Here is a 16,410-nt window from a genome sequence, read left to right as displayed (position 1 = left end):
AAATGACGGCTGTCCACGTCTTCATCTAGTTCTTCCTCGTTCGTTTCTTCGAAGCGAAGAAATCAGTCTGGAGGAACTGGTCAAGAAGATTCCACTGAAACGAGGAACTTCCGTCGAAAAATTACTTCGAGTCAAACCGGTCGTAAGGCTCGAGAAGCTCAGCTCGGAAAAGATCAAATCGTTGACTTCTTCGGAGAATGAAGACGAAGCATCCTCCGCCGGATCGTCGACCGTGTTCGATTTCAACTATCGTGTGAAGTTAAACAAAAAGCAGGGCCGAAAATCGATGGTAGAATTGCAGCCGATCAAACAGGTCATCCGCTCCGACACGAACACGCTAACGGATGCCTCGGTGGAGATCGTGCGTCCCAAGACGCCTGCCCAGAAATCTTTTAGAAAGCAGTTCAAACTGAAGCTTTTTGGGTCGAAAACCGTCCCACGAAAACGTTCCACCAGCGAATCTGATCCGGAGTACGTTACAGCGAAGAAAAGTTGATTTAATTTTAATGACGAACTTGCAGAATTTTCCAGCACTCGTGCACTAAGCAGGTCTTTCCCACGGCGCAATAGATTACTGCCAACGATGCCACCTCAAGCGGAAATGCGATTCGAGACCGGGTTGACGTTGATGCTCAAAAGCGAGAAAATGTTCCGGATTTCTCTACCCATGCGAATGTCAGCTGGTATCACACTGCTTACAGGTACTGAGGGAGAACCTTCCAAAACTTCTAGTGTTTGGACTGGTGGTATGGCACAAAGAATGCATAATGCACCACGAACCGACGGAGAATCGTATGTGCTGTGATCAATGTGATTGGTGAGGCAGAAGGAAACAAGCCAGCACTTGCATTATCACGACGTTCTTATGCATAATCTAGTGTGACGAAACGTTGGATCATGCGTAAGAACACCGTGAGAACGACAGAGTCGACTACATTCCTTCTGCCGCACCTATAGTAACGCACACGGCTCCCGCGCTGACTGTTCCTTACTTTCTCACTCTAATCAAAATTTCCTTCGATGAGTGAGAAAACAGCACCCCGTCAACACGAGCAAGGACACGAGTTGCCAGATCATTGCACACAAAACCAACTTGAATTAATTCAAAACAAAAATACTAGCGAACCTGGCGGTGAGGGGCGGAAGGTGGCCTAAAATTCTATTACAGAGAACCACATTATTTTAATTCATTTCTTCGGAGAAAGTCGTCTGTAACTTCGTTTGTGGTTTAAATCTTCAACCAAATTGTGTTTTATTGTAATGTCTCACAGTTTGATATGGCTGATTGCAGGGATGTATGTTCAATTACCTGTGCGAAAACCTTATCACCCACGTGTATTCCACGTAAACCTCGAATGCACTTTTTTTTTAGTTTCTATTTAAATAATAGTTTTAAGTTTAAGTTTTAAATTTTAAATCCACTTTTACATTATTATTTCCAGCACCGTAAAATTTCCAGACGAATTACATAACTCGTTAACTTTTTCTACCACCGTTTCCTACTAATCTCTGCTCTAACCCGATCTAGCCCTTCACGCAGTTTTGAACCAATAACTATCCAATTGGGGTCTCTCTCATCTCGACTCGTGAACGAACCCGAAGTCTACCTTGTTGAAGTTCGGTTCCCATTATCGCACACGTTCGGACGAGTCTATCGGGTGGCATAAACTCTACCTACCAATCGTCATATGAATTCCTCGTTTGACGTTCTTTGTCGGTTTGAATCCAGAGACGTGGAACGCGATTCGCTCATGTGATAATAGTAATTTAATGAGGTTGTGTAGGAATGTATTTATGAGATGCATAATAACTAGGTAGGTCATGACTTTTCTCAAACATTCCCTGTCAGTTGGTGAAAGGTCATTTTTGGATTCAGTTGCTGCACGGGTAAGTTGAACAATAATTAGCTGCGCCGTGGGTGATTTGCCCATAACTAATATCGGCGGATGTTCACATTTCTGGCGATCCTGCCAGGAGACGAACCTGGAATCTTCGAGACCACCGATAGGTAAAAAAAGGGCAAATCACCCACTTGCAAGGAAAATTGGAAATTTGAACGTGGCCGGGATGGCCGTTCTGAGAAAACGAGTGAGGACGGATTTGCGAAAAATCGTCTCCTGGGGGTGGCACGGCCACAGGATAAGAACGCGACCTGGACGGCCGTTCTGAATGCGAGTGAGAACGGATTTGCAAAAATCGTCTACTCGCCGTGGTAAAGTCACAGGAGAGAACGCGACCGGGACGGCCGTTCTGAGAAAACGAGTGAGGACGGATTTTCACAGGTGTGACGCTGGTCAAGCCCAGCAAAAAGAAGAAATCGGAAAAGAAACGGATTGCTCTGGTCAGGCACAGAAGAGGATGCAAAAAAGAGAACACTAGCTTCTCGGAAATTTGCATCCTCTATCCCCAGATTCCGGTCCAGTATCTGTTTTATACTCACGAACATTCTAGAAAAATGTTATCAAGCGCCTTCAACCAAAACTTGAAAAAACGAGACGAAAAAATATGACAACTGAAAATTTTTTGCGTCCGTTTAGAAGCACGGCACACTTCGATCTCCCGATTGACCTTTGTAAACAGGAACGCCGGGGGCAGCAACTTTCAATCTGACCTTGATTCACGACACGAGACTGTTTGGTTCGATGAAAATTAGATCTTTCATGACAAATGTTGTATCGAACAAATAATTTTTAGGCACCTTGTATATTGTCTATAATTTCTTACACATTAAATGTTATCCCAGTTGCTATCCATCTCTCGATCCGATCAGTCGCTTTATCACCAGACACTATATTCAAGATTCTTTTGTGCGGCGTGCGAGCGTGTGCTTTTTACTTTACTATGAAAGTGTTACGAGAAAACTGTGTCGTATTAGACACATCGATCCTTCCCAAGCGACCGTGTATTTCGGTCATAAAAACATTCATGGACAATGAGCTGCAGCTCGATATGTCGCTTGTGACAAGTATGCAGCCTCAGAACGTAAAGAACGTTGTGTACTTGGGTATGTGAGACAAGGACGCGGCCGACAACATTGCTTCAGCCCATCATTTGAAGCATTGTATTGAAAGAGAGGGGAAAAAGTTTCTATTACCCCTCTACGTCGAGAGCAGTGCTGTTGACGTACGGATTCACGATCTCTCGTCGGATATGGATAATGTGGTTATCATTAACTATATGCGCCAGTATGGTGAGTTATTTGCAATCAGAAGTGAAGTTTGGAAAAGCTACTTTCCAGACTTCATTAATGGAGTTCGCCTCATAAGGATCAAGCTTAATCATCGATTCCCTCTTACATTACTGTGGACGACGAAGTGACTTTGGTGTCATACAAAAACCAAGTCAAAACTTGCCGTAACTATGACCGAAAATCGCACCCGAAACAACGTTGCTCCGTTGCTGCAGCAAAAAAAAAAACAGGATTCTCAATCGGAGATGGGGAAAAATAACACCAGCAGCGATAAAAATCACAGCAACAGTAACATGAACAACAACTCGAAGACCAACGGCAATAGCAAGCTTTTGGACGCAGCTGAAGGTTGCCAGGTTGACATAAGCGTATCTGCTCTTGTAGTAGGACCACTGCATTTTGAGCTGAGATGGCAGTTTCTCTATTAGCTCATAAAGCAGCGTCGGATTCCACAGATGGTCATGAAGATGGGCGATAGACATATGGTCAACAACGTTTTGCACCGCGAGACCGAAGGTTATCAGAATTTCCGTTCGACCATACAACTTCCGTAATATGTCAATTACAGAGGGCATCGACTGTGGCATCAGCAATCGGCTTTTAACTGCTTCCAATGCATTCCCCTTCAAACAGCGTTTTCGGAGTCAGGGTACCCGCATGTTTCCGTACTGTTAAAAAACGAGCTATAGAACAGCGGCAAATCTTGAGGTTCTCCTGAAAAGTTCGGCAACTCCCGTGGCATCATCTGTCTCGCGGCCAGTTGACCACTAGATTGCCCACTTCAAGCTGGATCGACAGGCTGCTGATGTGGTGGATGTTGCGGTTGTTGGTCAAACCAGGGAATGCGGAAATCTCGTGAGCCCGCCGCTGATTGCGTCACCGGAATCTCGAACTGGAGTGGATCAACGATGTATTTGCCTCTCGATTGAGAATGAGCATGAGCATGAGCATGATTGACCGCTCACGGTTGCTACTCTGATATTGCCAGATCAGCTGTAATTACACAGAGAACCAATAGACGATGCTTGGGACTAGCAATCATCCTCAATGTGTAAAAACTGGTGATCTCAAACTAGGAAATACCAGCGCCACCCGCGCCCGAACACAGGTCAAGAAAGGAAGGGGTAGGAATGTGTTGACGTGACACTCGTTTTGATGTAAGCCGAGAACACCTCTGCACTTCCACGAGGAATCACTGGGATATTGGGTAATAGGGTTGGGTTCGTTTTGGTAAACGATAAGCTGAATTGATGTCCTAACCATCATATAACGCGAAGGAGCTTGGGATTGAACCCACGGTCTTCTGCTCAGTAAGCAAAAACGTTTGCCACTGAGCAGACGAGCTCCTTTTTAATCATCGAGTTGCTGTTATTACCATGTAGTCATGTTAACAAATAAAACGATTAACGAATCTTGAATGTGGATGGGCTTGAGATTAGACTCATGATGTTCTGCTCAGTAAGCAAAACCGGTTCCTCTAAGGTCACCGAGCCCCTCATATCACATTATAGCGTTACTCAAGTTTTTATAAATATTCAAACCTGGCACCGACGACAACGAAAAGTTTTACAAAATTGGGACCGCGTTTTTCTGCTCAGTAAGCAAGCCACTGCAACCGACGATCTTTGAAATCCTAAAACTAGAAGCTACAAAAGAGAACTTAGGCCTTCATTAAGATCCACTTTCACGCGACGTTCAATGTTTCGATTTTCTCTTTACGCATGGTTCAGGCAATTATAACAAGCTATGACCAAAACAATTTTTAAGTTGTAACTATTTCAGATGTAATTTTAATACTTCTTTAATGGTACTATGACCATGTACATGGAATATGTTCAGACTAAAACCAATTACCGGTACCGTACATGGGTGTAACATTGGATAATAAGCATAACTTTTCACCACTTTTTTCTACTTTTTGTTACACTGAAAAATAGTCCAAAAACTGTTACGAAAGGTATTTTTAAACCCCTAAAACGGCACTATGGCCATTTTTTTTTATTAATTCATTTATTTGTACAGGCTCAATCGAATAAACTTTACAGAGCCAAGTTATGATTTGCGTTATACATAATTGATGTCTTAAATCTAGATTTAAAGGAACTGAACCGATTACTCGTGGTCATCTCGAGGTTAGTAGAGATTTACAGTTTTATGGATGGAGTATGGCCATATACATGGTACATTTTTAGTCTTCAAACAAATTACCAGTACCGTAAATAGGTGTAACTTTGAATTATGAGGGTAACTTTTCACAATCTTTTTTTCCTTTTTGTTACACCGGAAAATAGTCCTAAAACTGCTACAAAAAATGTTTTGTCGCTTCTAGTCACGTCTTAAAATCTTTAGATGTTACTCCACATATGTTGACAGTGTTGCTAACCTTACTGTCGACCATTGCAAGCATGTTTGATTCCAATAAATTTATCAACGGCTACTTTTGTTGCAGGGCATCTATGGAGCCTTGAATCGAAGACAACAAATCAAGAAGACTGAAAACTTTGCCAGAATCCAAGCGACAGATACAGTAGCGCTGCGTTTGAGTGAAGGTGGAAGCAACGCATAGAAAAATGAGCAAATACACAAACCCTTCGTCTGATGATGTAATTTTTGCTATCAAATTCGTTCGAAGCATTTACATTTGAGCGGCAAATGACGCGATTGTACCTGTCTCATAGCGTTCGTAGGAGAAAAAAGGAAGAGTTGCCAGTCTTCTTGATTTGTTGTCTTCGCTTGAATGTACGTTATTTCTTCGTTAGTGAAGTCGACGGATTATTTTACAAACCTAAATCAAGGTGGATGAAACATGCAATTTAATGTGTCGGGTATTGAAGAAGTAGTACTGCAGTACTCTTAGTGCACAGAATGAGGTGTAACAAAATTTCGTGTACCTAGTTATGTTATTCCATATGGAGTTTTATACAATTATGGCGTCCAAAACTACTTCTTACTCTTTCATTGAAATTTAACCTGATGATTTAGCGCATTACCTTGAATGAAATTTTATAAGATATAAAAAAAAAAACAACATTTCTCAGTTATTATCTGGCATTTTTTAATTTATTTTGGATCATTATAATTGCAGCAAAGGGCAATGGATACGGTTTGGCAGTGTGCTGAGTGGTGTTTTTGTTTTGCGAGATATCCACGAAGAAAGTAAAAGTGTTTACTCGTACAGTAAATAACGTTCAAACTGCGGCCAATAAAATGGCACGATTTTTATACAACTTTGACATGTTGTAACTTTGTTCTGTTATGACCAATTGTGCGAGACTATTATGCGATACATAAAGTTTAAAAATGTTTACTTGTGGTGCAATTAAATATAAATTTTATCAAAACATTACATAATTGAGTTGAAAAAATGCCTCCAGCGTACTCGGAGGCAGTTAGGGGCAGGGTTTTTTTGTGGCAACAATAATCAAAGACAGCTTGCATCAACTTATACTGATTCACATCGCCCAAATCCACCCGAATACAAAACAAATTTATCTATTTTTTGTATTTTTTGCTACTTATTTAAAACACCGTTGATAACTCATGCTTGATTCAAATTAATGTGTTCTCAATTACCTGCCTGTATAGAGTCCATCCTAGATGTATTTTCAAAAATATAATTTGGGATGATTAGCGGAACAGAGTCCTCAACGACGCGAAACAAAATTGCACGAAATCACACGACCAACTCGTAAGCCAACTTTGAACTGCTACAGCAATCAAACAGAAACGAAAAAAGAAAAAACAAATATAGGGTATTGTTCACCTATCATTAACGTGTTCAATGCACTACTTCATTGACAGTTAGCCCCCTTTTGAAAAATGGGTTTTGGCCAGCTAGATTTGCCAAATACCCCTCCGTGCGACGTGACGATTGTTTAAGACCTGGTTAAACAAGCTATTCAAATGAAATTACGTTCTCGAATTTCACTTGGCATGTAATGAACAACAGAAATACGCGATAATTCATATTTTCAGCGGTTGATGGTTAATTTTAAATATACTAACGGTACTGCCTACGACAACGACGGCGATTAAGACAGCGACTACGACGGCGCCCAAGACAACGACAACAGCGAATTTGTAACTTACCATTTGTCTAGGATAGACACCTTTGTCTGGCACCTCCACTGGTTCTTCATGTCCGCTATCTGTCACTGTTTGCAAAATATCTAAGAGCAATAACCTTTGTTGTAATACTTCTTGTAATGCCATGCTGATCTGGGAGGAGGGTCGCATTTAGTGCTTTCCCCAGGAGCCGTTTACGGCCACCAGCTACCGCCCGTGCAGTCTTGGGCGTATCCAGCGAGACATCCTTCAGCTTACTCACAATCTCCGACACTCAATGCAAATCGCAGGCACACTTACGCTAGTTACACCAAAAAAAACACACCCTAGCAAAGAAATGGATCCAATAAACGTCACTCTCGCGAAAGCACACCCGTCGTCGTCGAACGGCAAAAAAAAGGAATCGGTGGGCAATTTTGTAATACGGATCTCCAAAATCAACCGGGAATGCACGAATTTCACCACACCCAACTGCGAAACACGTTCAGAAGCACTTTTGGTACACTTTCGTTCGAAAACACTTATTTTTTTTTTTTTTCAAAAGTAGTTGCGAGTGAACCAACATCATCACCGCGTAAATAAACTAAAATACTCAACGATGTATGGGCCCCCCGATTGTTGACAAACGTTCTTTCACCCTGCGATGGAACTGGGATGTGACTTACATTCCCCGATCGTATCCCACCGACATCCGTACTGGCGAGATTGTTATTGGTCCACGTTTGTTGACAACCGGAGCTTAAAACAGGTCGGGAGTGTACCAGTGGTACTGATGAGACGGGATTTTGGGATGACCCTTGACCCCCGGTGACTAATGACGTTATTGGATTAGTACCAACGTTTTGAGAGGCGACAATACTACTATAGTTTTGTGCCGGAATGCTTGTAGTGCACGGTTGACTCTGCCCTGATACTGTGGTCGGAAATGCGGAATTGTAGCTAACAATTGGCGTACACTAGAGTGATGCAAAATTTGAAATTTTTGCTCCACAATACTTAAGCGATTCCAAATCGGATCCTGAATAACCTCTCAAAATTTGAACCTATTTGGTGTGAAACTGAGACGGCACAAACCATTTGAAGTTTGTATGGGAATTACTATGGTAAAACCAAGATTTTTTTTCATGTCTATCTAATAATTCACCATATCGGTCTGCTTCAAAAGCTTTCAACTGTACTTGTAGGAAATTTTCCCAGCTACAACTCTGCTCAAGACCACTTTTTGATTGAATGCAAGGATCGAAAGGCATCAATGGTTCAATGCGCTGATGTCTTATGATCATGCTCAATCAACTGCTCAGCAGGCAACATTGGTGTTTCTGGGGTGTTGAATAGGACACAAAAATCATGGCTACTATGTCACACTGCAAAATACAGTGTTGCCTACAGAGCAGCTGCTTGATCATGTCATAAGTTTACCAATCTCTTAAATAATTAATAACTTTTTCCTGTCTCGGTTTACATAGAAACGATCTTGAGCAAAGTTGTAGCTGAGAAAATATTCTATAAGAATGGCTATCGAATTGTTTTGCAGCTCAATATGGAAAAATACTAGAAGGCAATGAACAAAAAGTTGAGATTTCTCATAGTAATTTACATGTAAACTTCAAATGGCTTGAGCGAAGTCTGTTCCTAACCAAATGAGTTGTAACTTTGGGAGGCTAATCAGGACCCGATTTGAAACCATTTAAGCACTGTGGAGCGAAAAAGTCAAATTTTGTATCATTCTAGCGTACACCCATAGTTTATGGAAGAGATTTGTGGTACACTTGTAACTACTATGCTATCATGCAACATTGGCCTACTACTTGAGGGAAATGTGCGGGCAAAATCGCCACATCCCGATGCCCTACTCCCACTACTTGGTACTTGGGAACGTTTGACGTGATCAGACTTGATGTGATGGGAGCTGGAATTACAGACTTCTGTAGCTACGGCCGTTGACTTCATGTTACTGGGGGGCACTACTGTCACTTGCTGTGCTGTGCTGACTTCCACGACCGAACCTTCTCTCGACTAGCTCGACTGCTCAATCTTGATTTCCCACGTCTCACGCATATCGCATCCAACGAGATGGTCTGCTGTGTCCAGCCGATCGCATTTGGCACAGTGTGTTGCATTGCTGTCGCTCATTTTTCGGTTCGACTAGAGCCGCCGGAAAATCTTTGAAGAATAGGATTTCTTTTCATCTTTGTTCCGGTCCCCTTAAACCAAATAGAACCGATCATCGTCACAGACTCTACATATATAACTTTCAAAACATACCAAGAAGACAGTCTTCACTAACCAGTGGATAAATTTGTCACCACCAAACTATGGTCTTTCCCAGCAATCCGTCATATCACACCGGTGTAGGCGTATCTTAGGGGTGTTGTTCATCCTTAAATACACTTTCAGAACAACCACCCCTTTCCACGTCAGTTTCTTTTGTTCTTATGGTCTCAAAGGCTTCAACCTCCGGCTCCAGCCGATGCGATGGCATGGATGGAAAAACATCGTAAAGCAAGCCAACCAATGAAAGTTCCAACCCACACCCATCAGGAGCAGGACAGCAGCGAGCAAGTGGGGCGCAACACAATCAAGTTTCTATTACCAAACAATAATCTAATCTTTAGCTATCGTTTTCAAAGTGAACTCCGGAGGGTTGTTCCAATCCACTCGGTTGCTCGAGTGGTTGGTTGGTTGGTTGGATGGTGGGGCTGGGGTGGAAATAAAATGAAAATAAAAACACAAGGTAAGCGTATAATGATCTCTCCTCCGCTCGGCGCACCTCACTATGTGTATGTGTGTGTGTGTGTGTGTGTGTTTGTGTGTCACTCGTTGAGGCGAACAAGTTCCAACTTTCATATCCGACGACGACGGTGATCTTTGGAAATGCTGGAGATGACGATGATGATTGTTATTGTTGGATGAAAACATAAACGAAGGAAAACAGAAAGAAGATGTCGTCGTCGTCAGCGAGTTTCCTGAACCGGTTCGTTGAGTTCCAAAAACGACTATCATATGTGCGTTTTTTGGCGAGGGTTTTTGATTGTAATTGATGTTTATGCGATTCCTAGAGACCCGGAATCAATTATCCGTTTCGTTGGGACGACGAATCATCCAGGGCAAATTACCTTTCTGGAAAACTTGTTCTTCTTCCCACGTTTGGTAGAATGAATTGAGATCGGAGAACTTGGAAAGGACTTTCAAACGATTGTTGAAGTTTCACCAACTTACTCTTGGTTCAACACAATGAAGGGAAAGAAAACTTCCCACCGCAATGATGTAACATAATGAATTGCTTCCATCTTAATGAAGTAATTCCGGGTAACAAATTTCCACCAGGTTGAGGGGAGCACGAGCACATACCGACCGGGAAGAGTGAAAAGCGCAAAGAGCATCTTAAAAATTTCATGGCAATTTAAATTTGGTCTTGGGTTCTTTTTTTTTTCTTTTTTCACTCTGTGACGATAAGTGTAATGGGATAGGACGAGAGGACAACTTGTTCGAGCTAATACCTAATAATGAAGAGAGGCCCTAGCGCAGGAGTCAAGCAATGCCATCACGAAATATAACGTGTATCCAAAGGGCATTCCGTAACAACGATGATGTTGCTTGGTTTGCTTTCGGTTCCTGGAAGTTAGGTGAGGGTTGAATAAGAGAACGGGGGGAGGTTTTTCTTTCTTCTGTGGCTGAGAATCTCTAATGTAGCGTGCTCTTTTAATAGCCCGCAAAAACATGTTCGCCTTTCTGCACCGAGGGCGAAGATCTTGCTTTATCGGGTCGGACACCGGTAGACGAACGGACGGACGGACGGACGAGCATGGATGAAAGGCAGCGACAGCAGAATCCGAATGCTGTCCTCCGGCGTAAGGATGAAATTATGGCGATGGTTTTCGGATGATGTTATTGTTGTATATATTTTGTGGCATTTAATTATTGTTTCTATTATCTGGAACGGTTTCATTGTGCGTACTTCTTGATGGGTAGCAGCAGAGGCAAATCATAATTGGAGAACCTTTTGTGACTTAATGAGGAGCAAATTGGCTTGGATGTTTTACTGGAGGGTACGTTTCATATCACATATTTAAACATTTTAACGTTCAATGTTTTTACTGTATCTGTGGAGAATATTCAACGATTTTTTTTTACTTTATCAATACATTCTCCTCGAAATTTACGGCCACATTGCAGACATGAAAAAATTGTTGTTAGATAGTCTGTTTATCATTTAGAAGTTCCCATTTAGCAATCTTCATATACTTTTTACGGTGTTTTTCCTTTTAATTCTACTACTATTGTATCACTTTAACTTTCACTAATTCACTTTCACTATTTACTTTCACTTTCACTTTAAAATATAACAATGCTTTAGTTTAAAGTGATAGTGAAAGTAAACAGTGAATTAGAATTAGTGAAAGTCAAAGTGGTACAATAGTAGTAGAATTAAAAAAAAACGTTAAAGGTATACAATTATTCTACTAATACGCTCATCAATCAATTTAGAAAAATCTAAGAGCATGAGCTTCGGGTAAAATTTTTAAACTTTTTGTTAATACGCTTTTCTGTATATTTTTTCACAGAAAATGATTCAAATTACATTATTTTCTGAGTACAAATAAAACTGTCGATCATATGTAGGGTCACCATTTAAATAAAAACATGTAAATGTGTTTGCTCATATCTCTGCCGTTTTACTACCGATCTTCAATCTCTATAGGTCATTTGTAAATTATTGACGAAAGCACTGGTGCAACTGGTTTAATATATGGGCCATTCCAGCTCAAGTGGGTACACCACCTGTGGTCGATGTCACCGATTTGAGCCAAATTTTGCCAAAACGCTTATTTTGGCATTCTGAACAAACACCTTTTTGATTTTGCTCTAAAGTGCCTAGATCAAAACAAAAATTTTAAAGATTTTGAACGTTAATAACTCAGATGCCCCTGGACCAATTTCAATTATTTTATGACCAATCTATCAGAAATACCTCTACTCATCTGTTTAATTTAAAACTTTATCATTTCTAAAATTGTCACTGTCGAAAATTGTCGAATGTGCAACTGTTGTTATAATAGTTAAAATTATCACCGATTGCCTTCGAAAAGCGATTTCCCTAACACAGATTTCAAAGTCGAGTTCCATCCGGTCTCACCAAATGGTGATTATTCAACCACCGCGTGGTGAGTGGTACACAACAAAAGGATGCCTGCAAGCAGCGAGTTGCAGTTCACATGAGCATTCATGGGAGGAAGAAGCCGCACAGTTATTGATTGGAATCAGTAGCTCTTCGTGAGTCGCTGTGGGCCATCTATGTCAAGCGCGTCAGACTAAGGAGTAAAAATAGAGAGAATCTCGCTCAAATTCCTATTCCTACACAAAATACAATTTCCTGCTGCAGTTAACAAATAAGATTTATTATATAATACCACGTAGTCCTACGTCACCATTGCGTACAACCCCATAGGGCTGTCCCTTGTAGTTTTTTTTTTTTTTTTTTTTTTAATAAAGACAAAAAAACAAACAAAAGCTGATATCTACTTGTCCGGAGCAATTTGAATCATTTTGCCTCCTCTATGATGGTTTAACGCCCACGAAAATCAGTTGAAAACAAATAGTGCAGTATAGGAATGAAGAAAAAAAAACGGCACAAGCAGAAATGTACCAACTTAGCTTGGTTAACAAAAGACATACACTATATTAAACTATCCACTAGATTATTTGTTAAAGCTCAACTGAGCATGAGCATGGTTGACTGCCCGAGGATGCAACTCCGTTATTGTCCGATCAACTGTAATTACAAAGAGAACCAATAGACGTTGCTTGGGACTGGCAATCACCCTCTATGTGTAAATAATGGCGATCTAAAACTTGGCAATACCAGCGCTGGCCACGTCAGAATGCTGGCCAAGAAAGGAATCGGTAGGAATATGTTGACGTAATACTCGTTTAATGAAAACCGAGAACCCCTCTGCACTTGCACGAGTAAGCAAAATCGGTCACCACTAGGCCACCGAGCTCCTTATATCACAAAACAATTACGATCAAGTTCCCGTTCAATTTGCTGCTACTAGATTTCCGTCCCGGCGGCAACCTCACCGACGACGACTTAGAACAAAACTCTACGATTCCGAGTGACATTGAATGGTTTAATTTTTTTACAAAAAAAAAAGACTTTAATTATTTTGAAACAGTGCACAGTGGTGCAAGGTGGTAATTTAGCAGGAAAGTAATCCTAGAACTTTCGTATCAATAATTTGACGTTTGGTGTCTTGGGTGAAATTTAAAAGTACCTTTTTCGGTTTTTGTAAGCATTAAGGTGGTCCACAAGTTAATTTATATTCTAAACCTTATTTTCTGATTTTTGAAAATAAAGACATATGATTTTCAGCAGCAGTTGTAGCTGATTTAATTTCAAGCTAATTTATTGAATAAACATTATTTATACCCTATGCAAGATAATGTTTGCACCATTGAGCAATGTCAAAATTAAAAAAAAAAAATCTCAAAAATTTCGTTTATTTAAAGGGGGATGTTTCTCAGAGCCTTAAACTATGTTAATCATCGATCTAATTTCCACTTGCTGCAATTACGGCCTCCACATGCTTCCGGAATGCACGGCAGGTTCTAATAATGTAGTTTGGATCCATTTCTCTCCAGGTACGGGTCAATGTTTGTCTGAGGCTTGCTGTACTCGGGTGGCGTTTAGAACAGGCCTTGGCCTTCATGACGCGCCATATTGAGTAATCCAGCGGATTAAGATCGGGGCTGGATGGCGGCCACATATCCTTCGCCCAGAACGGAAGATGTTCCTGCAACCACTTCTGAGTGCGGTGCGAGGTGTGGCACGGAGCTCCATCTTGTTGAAATACAACATTTGGCTTCGGACCGTACTGTTCTTTGATCCTCGCAAGAACATAGTTACTTAAAATCCCGATGTAGACCTCCGTGTTGACCTTGTCGCCTTCTGGAATGAACACCGGGTCCATTTTTTTTGCCATCGGAAGCCACCAATCCAAACACCATAACGCTAGCAGGATGCTTGGTCAGATACACGTTCTTGTGCTCGTCAACCACGTCTTTTACCGGAAGAGAACTAATATACCGGTCGGATCTGGAATTTGATACGGGATCGACGGTAAACATGCTCTCGTCGGTGAACAGGATTACCGGATTTTTTCGCTTAAGGAAGATCCATATTTTCTTGCACCGTTCGACACGTAGCTCCCGGATGCGGTTGGTAATCATGTGATTTTTGTCCGTGCCCTCGACTTCACCCCGCAATCTTCCTTTACGATCTTCCTTGCCGTAAAGTCACTGATCCCGTGTTCCTTTGCCATTTTCCTTATTGAACGTACTGGATTCAACCGAATCTTTCTTTTGATTGCAGCGATAACCTTCGGAACCCGAGCTGACCTCACATGACCTGTGGCCACCTTCGCGTATAGTTGTCCTTTCTTTTCTCTGTCTAAAACCCTTTTGACGGTCAACCGGGACCGTCAAATGTCTTTTTGCGACATTTGCGCGTGGGACAAATCACTTATACGCTGCCACTTCGTCATGTTGCAACTGTCAAACTTAGTAAAATTTTTTTATTTTTATTCACAGCCTACTACGGTATGAGCTATAGGTTGCGTGCATGCAAAGAAAACCAAGACATTGTATGCACAGGTGAAACTGGAACCTTATTTGTACGGTGGTGCAAATATTATCACGCATACGGTATATCCGTCGCTCGCTATCGTTTTGAAGTGCGCAACAATCAACGATCGAATTGATCATACGGCAAAGTTTCAAATCATCTGAATAGAACAGTTTACAGGAGCTCAAGTGGTCACACACGTCGGTTATGAACAAAACGAATATGAGAGATCCCAGGATACTCCCTTCAGGAACACCTGATGGTATACTGAACGCATCGGATCTAGCATCATGAACCTTTACGAAGGCCTTCCTGGATGATAAGTACGATTCCAACCAGCGAACGATCCATAGAGGTAGACCAAGGTGGCTCAGCTCAACTTCGTGACAGCAAGATTGTGGGGAACTTTATCAAAAGCCTTAGAGAAGTCAATAAACACTTCATCAACTTGCTGACGCTTCTCGATGCTACCAATCAGAGTGTTAGTGTAGGTCATCACATCAGTAATTGTAGAGCGTAGTAGGATTGAGATTCGACGATAGTTTTCCACGCTGTGAATGATACCAGTTTTTTTTTCCTTTGGTTTGTTTTCCGTCGATCTTGTTTTCCGTGCTGAGCACCAATGCTACCGACGGCAGGGATGCAGCTCGTACACCTGGACCCTATCTATCCATCCATCAACTCATGAACCGGGGACCAACGGCTTTACTTCCCTTGCGAAGGAAGGCGTGATCAGAGATGTTATGCCTCAGAACAACCCGGCGGTGCCGACTGGGATTGAACCCAGGCCTGCTGGGGTGAGAGGTAATCACGTTTACCACCGGCGCCGCTGCTACCTGACATGCAGATTGGAGTAATTGTCGCATGCTTCCAGGCGTCAGGGAAAACGCCATCCACTACGGGAGTGGCTGCACAATTTTTGATGAATGGTGCAATATGATCCGGACCTGGGCCTTTCGAAGCGTCAATAGAACAGAGGGCTTTGTTTTGTAGATAGCATCATGAATGAAATTGAGCTGCTGCAGACGAACATGAAAGCTGGGTAAATTATCGATGTATTGCTGCGGATGTGGAGCCTGATCGACTTCGTAGAGGGTTCGGAAGAAGTCAGCGAAGAGGTTTGCAGAAGTAGCAGCATCGGAGGAGCTTTGACTACAATAGGTACTGGAATACGAGCTTAACCTTTCCGAGACTTTACGGAAGTCCAGAAGGATGATGGATTATAGATACTTGAATCTATTCTGCAGGTTGTCAATGTAATCTCGGAAGCAAACTTCATACAAACAATCCTACTCGGTTTCTGCTAACTGTACGACAGATAGATCAATTGACAGAAGTATTAGAGCGAAAGTAGAGATTTCCTAGGGGCATCCCACTGTAAACTTTGTATTTCTATCGATAAACCTATAGATACCTGGGAATATTTATAAATACTTAAGAAATATTTAATAAATGTCTAGCAATGGTTTGTTTGCTCGGTTGATATAACCTATAGACAAATTTCATTTATTTGTTTATCTGACGTTTGAAT

At 41.6% G+C, this 16,410-nt stretch overlaps 1 protein-coding gene across 2 annotated transcripts in view; it reads right to left on the bottom strand.

Annotated features, from left to right (window-relative positions):
• LOC135697463 (cytotoxic granule associated RNA binding protein TIA1) overlaps positions 1-16,410 on the bottom strand; it is a 1,329,144-nt gene that overhangs the window by 894,403 nt on the left and 418,331 nt on the right. The window lies entirely within an intron of this gene.

The sequence above is a fragment of the Ochlerotatus camptorhynchus genome, unplaced genomic scaffold (assembly GCF_037179485.1).
Source record: "Ochlerotatus camptorhynchus isolate MF236.1 unplaced genomic scaffold, CSIRO-AGI_Acam_v1.1 ptg000070l, whole genome shotgun sequence".
In the NCBI taxonomy this organism is placed as follows: domain Eukaryota; kingdom Metazoa; phylum Arthropoda; class Insecta; order Diptera; family Culicidae; genus Ochlerotatus; species Ochlerotatus camptorhynchus.
This window is presented reverse-complemented; position numbering and strand designations above follow the sequence as displayed.